The sequence below is a fragment of the Bombus terrestris genome, chromosome 5 (genome assembly GCF_910591885.1).
Source record: "Bombus terrestris chromosome 5, iyBomTerr1.2, whole genome shotgun sequence".
Classification (NCBI taxonomy): domain Eukaryota; kingdom Metazoa; phylum Arthropoda; class Insecta; order Hymenoptera; family Apidae; genus Bombus; species Bombus terrestris.
In genome coordinates this window covers 11,069,871-11,089,625 of record NC_063273.1, presented here as the reverse complement: position 1 = coordinate 11,089,625, position 19,755 = coordinate 11,069,871, and the positions used below count along the sequence as shown (strand labels likewise).

Below are 19,755 nucleotides of genomic sequence, written 5' to 3'. Positions count from 1 at the left end.
TGTTTAGGAGTATTCTCTCCAACTCGCTCGTACGGAGCTGATTCGTTTTGTTTCTTTGCCAAGACGGTCCATTTATTTTGCAACACGTGCACGCGAAACTTAACGTAACGGAACCTATATTTTCCTCTACAAAAATACCTTGATTCGTGAAATTTTCTACCATGTTGCATTCTATTTTTCATTGATTTATTGGCAATCGAAATGAATACTAAATTGATTAATAAAAAGCAGATAGTATAAAACTTAAACATTGTGGGAGTAAGTTGAAATTTTTTAGAGGCAGTGGTAAAGTAAATAGAAACATATCTCATTTTTAAGAAAAGCAAGGTCAATCTTTTCTTCGCATGTTGTTATATTCTATTTTTTACCAATTGATTGGTAATTAATCTATTTGACCATCAGAAGTTTTTAGAATTCTTTAAAGACTGTTTAGAGTTGAATTGATAAAATCTTTTTATTCTTAAGACAAGTAAGGTGAATCTTTCACTCCGATTTACCGTTAATGTTAATTCTTTGCAAAATACAAAGCCTTTCCTTAAGATTCTTTTCTTTTCCTTTCATCTTTCTTTTCTTCAGACTCAAATCAGCTCGATATTTCTCTTTATTTAGAGATAATACTCCTTTAAAATCATGATGCATCGCCGTAAAAATGGCCCGAGATAGTGAAATTCTTTATTTCATTGGAATATATGAAGTAAGTTAATACGTCTACATCTTTTTGAAAGTAAGATTTTCACTAATAATTCCAATTTGCCACCCCACATGTATATGTTCTTATGGCCTACAATAAAATTATAAAAGATAGTAAAATAGTAACAACGCTGTAGATTGCGCAGTGTTGATGTTATGATCAACCGATATTTGATAAAGTCTCAAAGATAGAATCTTTAATTTAAGGAAAGTAGCTGAAGTTAAATTCTGATACAGAAATCTACATATCATAATCTTTAAAGTCTCTAGATACGGATCTTATTTTGTACTTATCTAGTTTTAAAAAAGCGCACTTATACCGCAATTTCATTAAGTTTCTCATTTATAATAAACTACAGAAAAATTGTGATAACACAGTAATTTCGCGCACTGATATTCGATTCTCTTGCAACTACTGAAATACTTTGAAACTATCGAGAACCTTTTAAAATTTTTAATTCTCTTAATTATTTAAAACCAGTAAGATTATCCTTTGATCTTTCAAATGCATTAATATTTTTCAACATCCTCTTTTGAAACCTTTAAACTCTTTTCAACCCTCCGAATTCTTTGAAATTTTAAATATTCCTGAATTCTTTGCAGTTTTCAGTGCTTTTCAATATCCTCAATCCATTCGAAGTCCTCGAATATCATCGAATTCTAGAATCTACGGTATTCTTTAACCTTCGAAGTCTCTAAAATCTTTTGATCACCCCAGATTTTCCGAATTCTCCGTGACGTTAACATTCCACGGAATCCTTCGTATCTTCCATAATCCTTAGATTTACTAGTCCGTCTAATCAGCCACAACTTTGCTAAGCTCCCTTAATTCTTATTTAAGATACTCGCTGCTTATCAAATCATTCAATTGCGAGCTAACTGCAATATATTTTTTTCACATTTGTCTTCGAATATTTATCGAGCCGATTATACCCTCACGTCACAAGCTACCAGATGGACCTTCTTTCACCCTTCTTTATCGATCGTAAAAGTACCTCTAGAAGTCTAAGGAGGACCAATGCATGGTAAGGAATTAATTGCAATCTATCGTGGCGGGACCTTGAGCTTGGTTGTTGCGCGGAAGGCTCGTCGAAGAGCGGAGAAATTCACTTAATCAACAAAGTCAACACGGTTCACGAGGGATCGACGGAACGATTAGCGTGGCCGTTGCAAGAAGAACGAGTGTTAACAAGAACTCGTGTTTTCTATCGCAATGATCTCTCTCTTGGTACTGTTCACGCAATGTCGATTCTCCGATAGCAAAACACCAACGTTTTTTCCCCTTTCCGCGTAATTATCGTTGGCTGGTATGTTTGCAACGGCGAACACTAGATGAGCATGACCTCCTCCACGTATGTATAGTTCGCTTGTTTTTCTCCTTTGCCGCCCGCAGAAATTTACTAGTCACTTTAACCGGTGTTTAGTAATCGGTGTTTTATTTCACTGTTGCTTCACTGTGTTACCGGTGGTAAAAAATTTCAAATTCGTAAATTTTACGTAAAGGATCGACTTGCTCGTAACTTCAATGTATGATGTCACCGGACACTGAAATCTGGCCTGTACTTGACAACACGTTAGTGCCATCAAACTTGAAAGTGTTAACTTTTTTTTTATCTCTTCGACTATTGGATAGATACTCGTTCAGAGATATTAGGGCATTTAAAGAACGTGAGGAAAGTTAAAAAAAAATTAGACCTGAATTGTTAAATTGTTAAAACCTTTAACGATTGTTACTTGGTTCTAATTCATACAAAGTAATTTCCACGGAATTTACATTAGAGGATTGTGGGAACCAACACGTATGATTTTGTTTGCGAAAGCAAAAAATGATTTCGTTGTTGATATCACGTGGACAACATTTTAAAGTTATGAATTCGCGTTCGTCGTTAGTAAAATTCCGGCGTCATGTTCGATCGATTTCGAGAAACCATTCGAGGAGACTTGTTTACGAGGCAGCAAAAGGATTATTCAATCTACCCCCGCACGATTCACGGAGAAGAATATCAATCGACCATGACGTAGTGTGCTCTCTCCTCGGTTAGATCTGTCCAGCAATAGATTCTTTTGGAGAGCCGGACAGCCTAACGAATCGTTTTCGAGGTTGAAATGAAAATACGAACGGAGAAAAGGCGGTAATCGATCGTTTATACGCTCCCTTACCTTCGTTCTTACAACTGGATTCGCCCATCAATTTTCCACCTGTCCATTCGTTGTGTTTTTCCAAAGAAAAAGAAATGAAAGAGGAACTTGGAAGATTTGTAAGAAATTTCTCGGACGAAGAATTCGTTACTGAGGAGAAGTTACACACTTGACCATAAGTATTAGGATATTTCCTAATTTAATATAAGATATATTTATTATTAAATATGTATATAAATTGCCATTAAATCAATGGATATTAAAAATAAAATGCTAATACAAATTGATATCAAAAATTTACGCTATTATGAAAACGATTAATCCATCACAATTTTACATTTATACGTGATAAGGATGCAAATATTTGTAGAAATTATTTATAAATTTCAGGAAGAATACGATAAATTAAGAAAATAGCAAAGAAAATAATCTTTCGAAGGAATCTGTATATTATCCTGAATATTTACGAAATCGTACAAAATATTAGAAAAGTGTTTAATTCAAAAGGATATCTCTTTTGATAATTTTATTTTATTTCGACCCTACTGCATGGTAGTAAAGAATTTTCGAGAAATATTATTCTTTTTCATGTTTTCTTGGTATTCCTAATTCTTTAGAATGATAAAGATAAGTTCATAAGATTCCTTCATATGAATTTCTATAATATTTTGATTGTTTGATCGGGTTCATCGATACAAAACGCGCTTTAATGCAATTTATTTGACAATAAATATTTATACCAATAAAGTATTTATACCGCTTATGCGTGATAATGGAATGATGTGATTATTTGTTTTGAATGATTGGAAGATAGCCAAGAAGTATTCAAAGATTACACGAATATCCGTTTTAGATAGAAGCGAGGGCAAAGGTGTAACTTACGACAGAAAAGTTCTTGGAAAGTTTATTAGATAGCCTGGTTGGATAATAAATTTTGTAACGGAAGCTGCATTATAAAGATTAGTTTTAAATTGAAGATTAAAAAAGAAAGATATTACAAATTATCAGCTATAAAACGAGAATGTTAACACTTTAATTAATAATAAGGTGGCATCACCTTAAAATTACGTTCTTATATTTTCTCCTGTTAGCGAGACGGTCAGGAAAAAAATGAATTTCTTTCGTTAATTATCTATGTACTACGTTTAACGAGATAGATATTTTATTAAACTATATGGAAGATCATGCCTTACTCTCCAAGGATACAATTTCGTTTAACCTCGATATTCAGTACTGAATCCTTGGAATTCCGTGCACCTTGTTCAATACAGGCTATGAATCAGGCTCCAATAAATTAGAATTTAACATAAACACAAGCAAGCTTAGTTACATGAGACTGTACCTATATCTGCTGTTTATTATTAGTGTGTTATTTATCATCGATCCATTTCAAGTTGTTTTTGGATCAACACTCATAAATAATGGAACGGGGAAGGCTTCGTTATTTATCACATCGTCGATCAAAAATTTACCAATTAAAAATACAGGTTATCTGACAGAGTTAATTATCGAGAAGTGTATAAAAAATTCGCAGCAAAAGTGAAAAGTTTAATTGAAATTAGACTTTCTTTTCTTCAAGAGATCTCTATTCTTTTTTTTCTGTATAATATCTTCTGTATAAGTTTTTTACAGACCGCAATGAATAATAATGACATCATATTCAAAATTCAAGATAAAAATTCATACACACGTTCATATATCTGTATAATAATTTAATTTTTTGTTAGACGTTCACGTACACGTTCATATATATAATAATTTCATCATTTAGTAAAAGTTCATTAATTTCATATGTGTTACTTTAGTGTAATAGGGAGAGTCCGTAATAACAATTTATCTCTCACGTAGCGTGTTGTCAGTCCATGATACCACAGTATCTAAAAATGGTGGCTCGATAAATGTCGTGACATCACGCTAAAAGGTGCTACTCATTGACTTCGTAAGTTGCCAAAAATATACTCTTCGCCAGGTAATTTGGAATTTTAAATACATACTTCTAATCTTTTATTGTTGTATACGTTTGGAATTTTAAACAATGCATTTTTTAAATCATATTTTAGGATTACTTATAAATTATAAATCCTCAATTTTTCTGAATCGATAAGCTTCCTCCTTAGTAACGGTGTATTTTTCATATGCATTATTCATCAATATGTTCACCTTCTATTTTAAATTTTAAATTTATACAAATCTTACTCATTCGATGGTAATGGCAACGAGTTTCTAATAAAAGGAGCTTCCACCCATGAAATTTATCCACTAAAAAATCCTGTTCTTCAAATGTTGGCAGGAAAAGTATCGAATATATCCATTATCGTTTCGTTCGTTCTGGAAAAACGTCGACTTGTTAAGAGATATTTCATTCGGAAGCTTTTTAATTGAATTCTGATTCTTTGATATTATGGAATGAAATGTAATTTCAAGAATCGATCTAATACCTTTTTTTCGCCTAGATTTTATAATTGTATAAAGTTCTCCTCCATTTGCTTACGTAGAAAATTTCAGAAAACTGGAAAAAGATTCTTACAATAGTATTTTCAAGTAGAAGTACCAGTGACAGAAACGAGTACATTTAACGCGACAGTTGACGTTAACACAACTGTTTAACTGTAATCGACGTACATGTTATGACGAGTCGATCGATGATGATAATCAAGCCCGTATCGTGGTGTCCTCCGCCTAATTGCGGATCACCGATCCCCGTGTAGGCGAACACGGATCCCGGCCATGTTGTCACGTGGCTGGTTGTTCAATTTTCGGGGCTTTCCTAATCGTTCGAACACGTCTCGTGATAATTGCGTCAGCTTCCTGTGCGATGGGTTTGATCGACAGACTGCCTCGTTGAAATTAATTCTTGATACGTTCACGGGTCCGATAGATGCGTACAGGGACTTCCGATGGATTATACCCCGTAAATTGATTACGTTCTTTCTATCTCAACTTGGACTGTACTTGGTTAAAAACTGGGATATTCCAATGAATATTTTGCATCGGAAGGAAAATAATTTGCTTCGAATGAAGCTCAAAGAGGTGCCGGAAAATTTTGAATCAAAAATAACGTTGAGACGTTTTTGGTTGAATTCGCCGATATTTATGTTTCTATTACGTAAGCTGACCTATTTTAATATGTAGATGGTCTTGGATATTGTAGAGATACAGTTATCAGAATTTCTCTCTCTCTCTCTCTTTCTCGTGGGCCACTATCGATTGGTGAATCAATCATGCTTTCTACTATACACTTGTTATTATTTTTATCTATGCCCACATTTTAATGGAAGAATAATATCTTAAAGTTAACATTAAGAGTACTTAACTATTAACTAATTTTTTATATATTTTTATATAATTTTTTATATAACTATTAACTAATTTTTTCACTTTAGTTCCAATTGAGGAAAAGATTTTTAAGTGTTTTAATAAAATTCTAGCATACAATTGAAACGAGAAATGACACATATCACGCAATAACGACTTAAAAATGATCCAAAAGACAGCAGGGTTAATAGTGTTTTAAATTTTGATATTATTAGTGATATTTTAAAGTTGATTAATAGTGAAATTATTTATAAGTAATTAAAGTTAAAGAAAGATAAATTTGAAATCCAGACCCGGAGAAAACATCTAAACATATTTGAATGTTCCGATATAGATTGCCGTTGAATTCACCTCACTGTATTCTTCTGTATACGTTGCAGAATGATCAATATCTCGGTACGCCAATTTCTATAGAAATTCCTACCACAAATTACCTCAACTCCTGCATGTTTGACTTTTTCAATTTAATCGACTTTCTGAGGTAAACCCATTTATAGATTTAAATAGGTCATCATCCATGTAACTGGGTTGTTCAATTACGATATAACAACGAGATACCATTCTAATTGTGTGTGCGTATCTATATGGATCAGAGATTTCTACGTCACTCCTGTAGTAAACAGTCGTGATTAGTGACATTCAGGATTAGGAAGAAAACTATCATAGGATCAAAGTGGCTCAATTAGGATTCCTTCGCCGATAAACGAAATCTTCCCATGAAAGATCATTATTAGACAGTGGATGTTTATGTAAATCTATAATATTATCATGAATACAGCTAAAGCTGGATAATATCATAAAAAGTATTATACTTCAAATATTTTGTACATATACTTCCACGTATTGTGTGTATTTCTTCATGTTTAACTTTTTCATCGATGTATAAAATTTCACAGTCTACTCATCAATATTAAATTAATTCTGTAAGTAAAATTTTGAGATATATTTTCAAAGAATCACTTTTCTCATAGATTTCTTGTCAATGTAAAATTATTACTAATACAGAAGAGTTTCACGAGTTTTTTAATTTTATTGGAAACTAGTTTCAAATACACAGTGTTTATTCACAAATCTTTTTAATTACTTGAAATATAGTTTCAATATAATTTTCACGTTAAATGATTTTTCTGTAATATCATACGCAGTAAACGGAGATTTGTTTTGTTCATTCAATGTTCAAAAATATTCCATGCAATCTTGAGTATAGTAAATATTTCCGCTATTAATAAATCGACTAAGCTATCCTTATCTATCGTGTCTAATTTCTTTACGAAAAAGCTTGCGCGCATTGAAGCAGCACTGTGAACTCTACCGAACTGAGATTAAGGGTGGCAGCGACTAGTAAACAGAATGACGTACACATAGGTATAAGATAGGGAGTCCCGCCTACGCAGAAGACTCGATTTCAATAGAAGATGACCTTCGTATTATGGTGTTCTAATATTTGTCCCACGTCAATGTAAGCAATATGATGTGACTTCTTTTGTTATTCCAGGTAATTAAGATTTTCATTATTCAGATATCTAATATGTACTCACATTCTTCTTAATTAAATGACCAGGATCTTTTGTACAGATTAATCAATATTATTAATAAAATTTTATCAAAATAACTGACAATTAGTCAATTTACTAATTTTATTATATGACAAATTATTATGCTAATATTGTAACAATTTTACGATATACTTTATCAAAAATCATCTAAATCTCCCCAAAATGCATAGTTGCAAATTTGCAAAATTACTATAAAAAATTACAAATTAGAATTATTGAATAATCATGAATATTTTGAAAAACAAATATTAGATCTTATAACGAAGTATTTTTATAGAAAAAGTGACGAAATCTATTACTGTCTGAAGTTTCAACAAACTCGATAACTCGAAAATCTTCATTGAAACGTGTGACTGATTTTGATTGAAAAAGGTAGAGATTGCAAATTAAATATCTACGCGTATTTTTCATGAATATAACATGATTTCGTCTGACATTTACTTAGAGCACCAACGATTACGATCATGTCATATCAATTTTGTCAATTTATCACAGTGATTAAAGTAGACTTTCCAATGACATCAGAATTAGAAACTTGAATGAATTGAAGTATGAACAAAACGTTGATCGACGAGCTCCCTACTGAAGGTTTCGGGTGGTGGATCATGACGGAAATATTGGAGACACGATACGGAAATTCAATACGTCCATCGGATAATTAAGTTTCAATATAAGAGCCTTGACATTTGCACAGCGCGAGACGATATCCGAAGATAAACGAGTGAAAGAAGAGAAAACTCCGGAATAAGAAGAACGTTCTTATTTCAAACAGTTTTTGGATTAATACCAATAAGCCTGACTCGTGATAACATCGATCGACCCTTCGTTTCTAATACCGTCTCCTCTTTCCCTGGTAGACTTAACGTCTTAATGAAGATTGATACCGTCGAATTGCCAGTAAGAAGAGCGGGAAGACTAAAATAACACGATCTAATTCCTTGGGTTAAATAAAAATACCACGAATTTGCCAAACGATACTCATATTTTTAAATTTTTATTTAAGTTCAATATCTTTGAATGATTTAATATTGCATTACGTGAAATTTTTCTGACCTAGCGGAAGTCTTCTTAGAAGAAACGAAGTGTTCTCAAAAAGTAACTTCTTGAAAAGTGAAAGATTCTGAAGAATATAAATTTGCATAAAGATCCGCAGCTTGCTCGTAATATACAAGTTCGGTTATTCTATGCAAAGTTCAAGATTGAATTTTAAGACATTGTAACTTAGGTGGCCCAAATAATCTTACCTTGCTATGTCAGTTAAACTTTGGCATTTATAGATTCAATTGAAGTATTAAAAAAAAAAAACTTGCGATATATCGAGTAACGCATTTATCGCTGCATTAAAATCATAATATATTATATTCATCGGTAAAAATCGATTCCCTAAAGGAAATAGTATTTTGGTACGATATTATTAATGGTTCTTAGATGAAGCGAAGAACAGATATCGAGGAAGGATTGCTATTATCGATCGCTTGCAGGCTGCTCGGCACATTTTCATACTTCGAAAACGAACTTTTCATTATAGAGAGAAAGAGAGAGAGAACGTGTGGGCAGTTGAATAATTCGGCACCTGCACAGACGTATTTCTTGCATGAATGTATTACTTGTGCCACTTGTTCCGCTAGCTATCGTTGTGCAAGGAACATCACAGATTTGGCGCCGTTCCAAATCGTCTCTACCATCTGGCAGGATCTCTCTTCCGAACAGTATCCCTATTTTTCATCCTGCTTCTGATGGACGGTGATTACCAACGAAACTTTTCCCTTTTATATAACAATGCGCCCTTTTTCCATGGTGTGTTATATAGCTGTGCCTCTAATAAATTTATCAAAAAAGTAAGTTGTCTTCGAAAGTAAGTCTTTAAACTTCTTAGATTTCCTTGATTTTCTAATCGCAGGTTTCTTCGAATTTGAGTTCGAAAGTAACACTTAAAGAGTAGAATGTAATGTTTTCGCTAATATTTCTAATATGTTTTAATATTAATATTATTTATTTTTTTTCTTAATAATATTATTTCCTCCATAGTAGTTTTATGTAGTTATTAGTAAATTTGCAATAAAAAAAGTATATTAATTAGATAAGTGATTTCCTGCTTTCAAATAGCATACATTTCTTCCTTTTTTATTAGAAAAATTTTTTAATCACGAGCTTCCTAGAATTTCAGAAAAATTTTTAAAACGAAGAACGTATAAAGAGTGTTTATTTAATTGAAATGTATCTCTATTCTAGATTTTGGATTTACATTATTCTAGATCGAGAAAATATTATGCGTAATAAATAAGTTCAGTGTGTGATTGTTCAATGTTTCACGACTCCGATACAACATGCAATCAGGAAGATTGATTACGTATCTCTTTCCGATGTGATTATTAATAGACATAGCAAAATGCAAAGTTTAAAAATTCATATTGGACATCAACACGAGTGGTCCTTCATTCAGCATTAATTTCCGAAATGTTCTTTCGTCGATGTAAAATATTGTTTGGCATCGATGATACTACGTTTCTCTCCATATGCTACAGTTTACAGCAGTGAAATGTATTATGCATATTCAGTGAAGTATCATTACCGCCTTTGATCCTCGATGCGGCGGTTTTTTATGATTTCTTGCCTCATTAAAATTGACTAAACTTTGTTCCTCTACGCAGCGCAGAATTTTCACTTGCAAATATTATTCTATTAAAAAAATAATGCATTTTTTATTGCTTTCGTTATACTCCTATTTCATTCAGTGCAACAAAATATTCAACAGTTCTTTATATCCCGATGAAATAATATTTTTGTTCACCGCCCTATTAACAACTTTATTTCAAGCATCAGCATGTTACGTCGAACTTTTTCCTTCCTATTTATTTTCCCTTCTGTTAGCCATCGTGTCGTTTATTTGAAAAATATCTCAGTAATTAATGTTTTACGAACACATACACCATTACAAATATTTGCACAATGTTCGGTACTATTTCGGATCGCAGGGTAAAATTATGTTTAAAAGACAAAAGCAGGCAGAGTATTGCACTAAACAACTGACTAATATAATATGTCAAGTATGATATTATAACAGTTTAATTGGAGATTTAAGGAGAATGGGTTAGTATGTTCATAAACACCGAGGTATTTGCGGAAAGATTGGAGAAATTTAAAAACTCGTTTTATCAATTTTACTTATAGATAATTTATCTTCTTAATGTTATTATTAATTCAAAATTTATGCTACAGATATCGATAATAATTTTCTGTACCTTGATAGACTTTTGACGACTTCTAAGATAACAAAATTTTATCTTTGACTGTCCTTTAAGTTTGATTCCAGACGTTTGACTGGTAATATGTTTACGCCGACAGCATCTTACATCGTATTATATCTGACAGCGACTAGCTAAACGTATTCCCGTGACGATGATATAATTTGTCGTGCGATCGACAGCCTTGACCGCGGTTTATCAAGTTTTTTGCGGCTGCTTCCTGATCGGATCGAAACGTCCTTAACGTACGTAGTCCGGCATCGCGCCATGCCGCGTTATGTTATCACCAATAACGAGACGCAAATGAGGGAAACAGAAGTCCTTGTATAAATACGATTAACTGCGAAACTCTGTTGCGGAATATAGTCCATGGCCATGGCGAAAGTCGGGTTGGTTTGCATCAAAATCCGAGAATAGATGCGATCTACAGGGAAAATCGGTTTTTGATATAGTCGCTACGACCAACGAGATTCAAAGAGTGAGACTGAAAATAGAAAATTCCTGCTGTTGAAATGATAGAATTTATGTGACAGACAAGAGTGTATAAATCAGATTCATATACGGTGTGTCACGGAAGTATTTGAACGCTTATTATAGAAAACTTTTGTGGACGCTCATGTTCACAAATATTTGAACACTTTTTGGTTTCGTATAAGATGTGATTATTTGTTTAAATTATTATACACACGATTAAGTAATTATAATTTTGTCTTTGTGGAAACGACGTTCGAAATGATGCGTAGGTTTCTAAGATCTACATATTTGTGAAAGTCACAGAAAGAACGCGATCGATTAAAAATTATAGATGGTGTGTGCACAATACCTTATCGGAAAAGTTTTATATGAGTTTGTGATAACATATTGCTAAACACTCCTCTTGTCAAAGAAACTTAAATTTACCTAATATTTTATACGATCGTGGTATCCTTGAAATAAACTTTTGATCCTTGTTGAGTGAACTCTTGAATCGTGTCAGATTATGCTTTCAATGAAACACGCCGTTATCGCTATAGATACGCTTCATTAATAGAAGATTTTATGAAATCCCGAGGACAAAGTGGAAGCCGTGAAAATCGAGTTTCGTCGTTTGGAGCGAAACAACCGAGTCCACGGCTTATCGTTTCGCCCATGAACTACATTTTCCCAACATTTGCGTAAACGGTGCACCCCTCTACAACCTTGATCGATTATTCATCGATTCTACATACTTCTTCATTCCTATACCCATAACGATGCTAATCAAACTTCAAAATATTTCGTATAAACCACATAATACATTCATGAAAAGTTTCTACGGATACAGGCATCCAAGTACGTAGCTTTGCGAGCCTGTGTATGCAAACTAAGAAAAATAAATCAATAACTAAACCATGGATTTTTATGTATTTATAGGAAATTAAAAATTGGATAAATTTGCGTGAATATCCATAGTCTAGCAGTCGTTACATTTAAATTGCATAAAAATTTAAGAATTTGCAACAATTCTGAAATGTGTAAATGCATCTAAAAGACGGTGTATTTTCTTGTGAGATATTTTTCATAAGTAACAAAATAAATTTCGAAAGTTTTAAATGGAATTATTATTCGTGTAAATTTAACTGGCAGGAAAGCAGATAATGTAGCCCCTTGTGAGAACGTACGCGGATATTAGTCACAAACTTAATTGTCCGGAGAGGATTTACAGAGTTCATGAAAGGCTGTTCGTGGAAGCTGACTCCGAGCGTTTTGAGTGACTCGCCCTGTTTGTAGCGACTCTCTACTGGACGTTGCACATTACAGCGGGATAATCTTGCAGAAAGCGGATTTGTGTCTGTATCAATCAATCATCAAAACGATGAACGCAACCTTGTGGAATTAATTGGGAAAGAAACTGCGATCGTACAAGTTTGTTTTAATGAATCGTTCTTAGGAATTATGCAATGGTGATAAGCACCGTTCCTCGATCACTACTCTTTGTTGTCTTTTATCTAGATTTAAGAACAAAATTCAATTCAACTTTAGAAATTTGCTTTCCCGGTGGACGATAATTTCTTTCTTTTTATCAAACGTTTCTCCACAGTAACCATCGGAGATCGGAACCTTTCACAATACTGGATATAGATAAAAATGAATGAGAGTATACAAAGTATCTTACGTTTCTTGTAGTCAAAGCGTTTTTAGTGTATTGTGATATATTTTAGGGAAAAATATTCTTATAAACGTGTAGGAAGTGGACGAGAAAGTTCGAAAGGTAAAAAAACACGAAATATCCCGCAATTTTAGTAATTGGAATTACGTTTGACGCTATGGTCGAAAATTTTTAATACAGAAGTGATTAATATTTCTCGATATAAATATTAATTTCTCACTTTCTATTGTTTTCTATCGCATGCTCTTTGAAGTTCTATTAAAGGGTTGTAAAAACGATACGAAATACATCTCTTGGCCTGCAAGATCATCAGGAAGGTTTTCATATTGCTAGATTCCTTCCAACTTTGAAAAAAAGATGTATTATAAGTATGTATATGTTTTGTTACATTCACATAATTACTTTTTTAATACTTAACGCGATGTATATATAAATATGATCATTTATATCAAAGTAATAAGTATCGAATTCAAGATATACAGTTAATTGTATGATAAAATTGTATTTATCGATGAGAAATAATAATTTTGTTTATTACACCTACTTACAAAAGCGATGCTGTTATGCGAAAAGGAGGTCTAAATTCATGTAGCCCAGATTTAGAGTTTGGAGTAATGAATTCTCAACGAGATATAGCTTACTCCCAAATGCCCCGTAACCTTGGAGAAATTTCGAGAAAATCTATTTGGTTTCAAGGAAACTAAATTCACTTTTACGAGAGCCGACAGTGTTTAGAGAGAGAGGGGTGAATAGCATGTACCTCACACGAAAGAGAAATTGAGGAGATGGACCTGCAGAAAGGTCGAAGATATAGTAGATCATAACCGATATTAATTCTTAATGATCCATTCTGTATATAGGATATTTGTTTCTATCGCTTCGTAAAGTCTGTTATCATTTTTTATTACTTTTATCAATGGTAAAATTAGTTTTTAGTATTTTTCTTTCACTTATATCTGTAAGCAATCACGTTTTTTTTATCCATATTATCGGATGGATATTCAAGAAATTTTATTAGAGTTGATATGAAATCTTGTGATAGTAATAAACAAAGATATTGGCGCAGATCAGATTTTGTGTAAAATCCTGCGTAAATTTCTGAGAAATACGATATTTTATTTGACCATTGTATATAATATAACTTTTTATCTCAAATATTTCGAACTGATATCAATAATCTTTGAATTTACGTTTACCGAAAGTAGAAGTTGGAAATTGTAATGATGTCGATTTTACTTCAATAGTTGCGTAAATAGAACCTTTATTTTGAATGACTGTTATAGAGAATCGAAGTTTCTATGTCCATTTTAGTTACAGTCACTATCAGTTCTCGATCCACTATCCTTTTTATTTTATAACAGTTTCAAAGCAGTTCTATATCGAATCGATTCTTGTATCAATTTTACATTTTCGCGATAAAAATTTCGTGTTTTATCAGAAGCGTCCACTATGTATCTCTTGTTATTTATTTTTACTACACAGATGGCCAATGATAACGAATATTTATGTATTTAAACTTCGAACTCTGTCGTGTAACTTATGCATTTATATTCTACAAATAACTGAAATAAAAGAATTTTACAACAAAATTTACACAAGATTCATAAAATATATACGATATCCTATAAAACGAATAAAAGATAAAATAAAACATTTTGTATAATCAAATTTATGACAATATTCTTGTTCATTGTAGTACACACGAACGATCGCTCTTGTCAATTCGAGCCATTTACTCGAGAAAGAATATCTTCGATCAATGAAAATCACCGATGATTGGTCGCAGTGGTCTTAATCATTTTCCATCCAAATCCAAACGAACGAGTGTCAGTTGAGTTGCTCGAAGTTCATGAGCGTTGTTGGTAATGGAGATAAAAAAATAAAAAAAAAAAGGAATCGCCCGAGAAAGAGAGGATTGACAGGTTTCGATGGAGCTCGATCATATTATCGCTCGCAATTTAATGCAGGAGAGAATGCATCCCACTTTAAATGGAATCGAAGTGCAAACGGCTTTGACGTGGCGATCTCGAAATTGCGATCTTGAAAACTGGGTCACTTTTGCTTTGAATAGGCTTGACCGATTACGACAAGAGATTGAAGCAAGTGTCGAGCATCAAAATCTGTCGTTGAATAGTGGCTGCGACGTTTACTGTTTAGATCGAATCGATGTCTATAGAGACATGGTAGATCGACTGGAAAGGGAAATTGTAGCCAATGTTCTCCATTGGTACATGATTTGCCAGTGAAACTATTAAAGAATTGATCAGACGACATCAATGCGTTTCTACGTTGAAGAGTGTAAGAAAATCTTCATGGTATTTTACGACGAATGAATTATGCACGTGTAATCGGAGAGGATACGACTCCTCATACATATAAAAATAAGTCAAAAATATAGAATAATAGATTCTTTCTTACGACGTTTCTTTTTCGAAAAAATAGAATTTGAGCATAGTTGGTTGAGGATTGCTACTTGACAAGTTTTCAAATTCATAAAGAAGTCATATTCTACATTTTCGACTTATTTTCACATACAGAATAAGCTCCTGCCAATTCAGGAAATCTTCCTCTAATCAAGAGATAGTCAAATACGTAATACAGTTGACAAGTTTACAAAAATCACAAATTTATGTACAGATATTATTGATGTACGTACCCTTTGATTCAATTATTTAGGTAATTATTCGACGTGTTCCTTTTTCTGAAAAAGAGAAGAGAGCAATGTGTTATGATAAGGTGATCAAAATTTCAAGTTTTGGAATAACAAATTACATAGGTGCCAGAATACAGATTGTAAAATCTGTGGAAGCGGAACTTTTTTGCGGTGCACAGGATCGACCTTAATTAAAGCGGCTCGCAACAAGTCACCCTTGAAACAGCCTATTCTGAAGTTCTATCCGCTCGAATATCCCAAAAATATTGTATTCCATTATCGTAACGCGTTTTATTCATTGCCGCATTTATTACTTATTCCGTGATCATAGTACACTATGTGACTGTATTGGATCGAAACAGTGATTTATTGAATTTCCATTCTTTACAGTAGTATTATTATTTTATAATATTTCAATCTTTTTTCATTTTATTTTTTTTTTTGAGAACAAACATAACGTGACATAATGTGTCCACAATTATCTGGATTGAATTTGAAGATTGAAGAAGAAGAAAATTGTTGAAAAAGAGAAGAAATTAGAAGAAAAATCTCCTTAACAACCGGAAGTATTGAATAATCAAGTCTTCTGCGATATCCCATCACAATCTAACAAATGAAGATTACAGAGGCAAAATATGGCAAGTACAATTTTGTTGATTTGCTGATTATGCTATTACTTAATGATTAAAGATGATATAAATAAATACGATATAAATAAAAGATACGAGTCTCTGGGAATCAAAATATCTCAATAAGATAAATTTTTTTGTTTAGTAGAATAAAAGGAAGATATAGGGGTATACAAATTGTAATGTCTTAGGAAGCTTAAAACACGAGAGATTAAGATATTTTTTCTAAAAGAACACCGTTTATACTCTCAATCATATGACTGTACGAGGAATCATAAAAGGCTCAAATCCCTGATAAACCGACCTCGTTATTAATATCAATATTGTAATCACCCATTTCATCGTATTCACTATTTTCCCTGTATATTGAATCGATCACATGAACGAGAGCTCTATGCAGTTGCAGCATGTGACTAACAAAGCGGAAAAAGCAGGGTTAGATTAAAAGCGTGATCACGTGCGTCATTCGCTGCACATACCCTGAAAATTTGCATGCACTACCCTCGTACGCGTGACAAAAATTTTTCTTAAAATATTAAAGGTCTCTCTGTTTAGTGAAATAAGAGCAAGTTCAGAATATACAAATTCTAAAATCATGGCATGGTTAAAAAGCGTGAGATGAAAGCGCTAAATCTCTGATAAAGCAACCTCGTTATAGATATCAACCTCGAAATCGCTTCTTTCATTGCATTCACTATTTTCCCTGTATACTGCATCGACCGGATGAACGCGAGCCCTACACAGTTGCAGCGTGTATCTAACAAACCGAAAAACAGCAGGATCGGATTAAAAGCGTGACCATGTGTGTCATCCACTGCACGTACACTGAAAATTTGCACATCCCGTCCTCATACGCATGATTTAACCCTGACACACATGGTACACGCAAAAGATACACATATTAGACGCTGGGGAGGTCTTGACATGAAACATCAGCGTGCCTCGTCCTGGCTACTTGTTTAATTGACCTCGATGCGCAAGTTCAAACAATACCTGTTACACGCTAAAACTGGAACGTTTATTTTCGCGGTCGATCCCGCCTTGTCTTTCCTCGTCATTGACGTTCAGCGCACCTCCTCCCAAGCGTTATGGAAACACGGTGGTGATCCCTGCTCTCTGATTATTGAAACGTCGATCAACGGGTCACGGCACGGTTGGATGTTTGTTGAACTTTTGTTATTCGCCAGGTAAAAGATTACTCTCGATTAGATGAGAATATCGCGAGAACGTTTACGTCAGAGAATGTGAAGCTTCGGGAGCTTTGGTCAGTCGCGCAGTTTAGTGTTATAATTGGCGGAGGAGATACAGTGGCTATGATAAGTATATATACGTCATTATACTATCATAGCACTTATATAAGTATTAATCAATTAAATTTAAGTGTATTAAGATTAAGTAATATATACATACATTCAATTTATTCATATAAAACGATATGTATCATCTGCTAAAAAAGCGATTTACTGGGAATTAGGGCTATTAGAAATTAAAATTGTATTGGATAGGAGCAAAGATTGATAAGTTTCAATCGAGGATCGAAATAAATAACAATGTAATAAATAATTTGAGAGATTTTGAAGGGTATAAATATGTACAATATTAATTTGGAATTATTTCTTTCTCAATTGGGTGGAGGTTTGTTTGGAGGTTTGACTAGTGGTTTAGCCGTGGTTTAGGTTGCTACTTAAAACTATTTAAAAACATGACATCATTTGTATCATCAACAACAAGCTATTTCTTGGTTCATAGTAAATTAATTTCGTGCTTAGTCTCAAAATTACGTGTATAATCTAATTTTTGAATTATAGATGGATGTTAAGAAGTTAAAAGATAGTTAATAGATTACAAAGATTGGGTTTATAATACAGAATTAGAATACAGTGGATTGACAGTTTTGAGGAATGGAGTTAATAAATCATACGAGTTTACGTTTGATAATGAGCCTGGAAGTTTGGTAGTTGATTTATAGTTAAACATACTGTCGGCTGTGTATACGTGGAATATTCTGTTCGTTCACCCTAGTTATATATTCACATATCATAGTACCAGGGGAGCGGTACTTGCAATTAATGGTTCTAATGGATGCGAAACCCTTGGGTATGAGGTCTGGGCCTTTATGAAAAGCAAAACCGCAAATCGTATGTGACAAGGTGAACCGAAGCGAAGTTATGACATGGAAAGCGTCTTTAATGGAAATTTCGGTCACTGGTTTACTTCGTTTAATAATTCACTAGTCATTATACGAATTGATTTAATTATTAAAATTAGGAACTTGCTGGGAAGTAACTGTTGGCAGGAAAATTGACAGTAAATTATTGTTGTGTAATTGATTAAAATATTACCTTTAATAGGTGTAACGTGAAAATTCTAATATAATAAATATTATAATATTTTACCACTCAAGTTTACTTGCAATTTTCTTGCGAGTTTCATTTATGGTATCGTAGAACGATTTCGAGTCGTCTAATTATCTTATTTTATACAGTTTCTAAAAATATGGAAATAGATTGAAATAAAAGTCCTGATCTAAATGTTGAAAGAGAAAAAAAAAAATGAAACAGAGAAGAAAATTGAACGAAAAATAATGGGAGTAATAGAAACATAGTGCAAACAAGCAAGCTTAAAATATTATCCTCGACTATACGTTTAAAAAAGCCATTGATGTAATATTTCTTAATTTTGTAAAGTATATATTTTCCATCTTGTATTCTATAAAGTATTCTATACATTTTCTAAATAATTTTAAATATGTATTTCTCTGTTTGATAAATAATTTGTGACTGTAAAACGTTACAATTCTCAATATCAAAGCGATCTTAAGAATAAATTTCCAATCCACACTTCATACAGATCGAAGATCTATAAATAAATTATCTCAAATTATCACAGTTTATTTGCAAATTTCACTTGAAATTTATTTCGTCCGAAGGGCTTAATTTTATGGAACAATAAGCACTAGTTTCAGTGTATTTATACATCGCAATGATAACTGAAACTTTTCTCGGGCAATAATGACGTCCGAACGATTAACACAGTTTGGATTTGCAATTTACTCGGCGATATGAGTGTAATTGTTGATGATAAACACATAGTGTTCAACGCCTCAAGCGACTTCCTGACCCCGGAATGTTGGCGGAGCTTGCGTCGCTTCAGAGCACTTCGTCCTACAAATTCAGTCAAGAACTCCAAGAAAGTTCGTTCGCTATCGTAACACTTCAAAAATTTGCAATTTTCCGCCACAGTGCATTCAAAACGCGACGCAAATGCTTCTGGTTCCTCGTTCCTGCATATGATCACGGTGATTCCAGAGAAAATCAACAAATAATCGAGCCTTGAACATTCTACGCTTGAAATTCGCCATATTTATTCACTACCACGATTCTCTGGAATTTTTATTTTC

The 19,755-nt window shown here is 33.0% G+C and overlaps 1 protein-coding gene across 3 annotated transcripts in view; it reads right to left on the bottom strand.

The window, feature by feature from the left end:
• The window catches only part of LOC100647897, a 113,076-nt gene that overhangs the window by 46,259 nt on the left and 47,062 nt on the right, over positions 1-19,755 (bottom strand). For 2 of the 3 annotated variants that reach the window (XM_048406271.1, XM_003395485.4), the window contains exon 2: positions 15,730-15,774. The exons of the other annotated variant lie outside the window; for it this stretch is intronic. The gene's annotated coding sequence lies outside the window, so the exon portion shown is untranslated. The remainder of the gene's footprint in view (positions 1-15,729; positions 15,775-19,755) is intronic. 3 annotated transcript variants of the gene reach the window in all.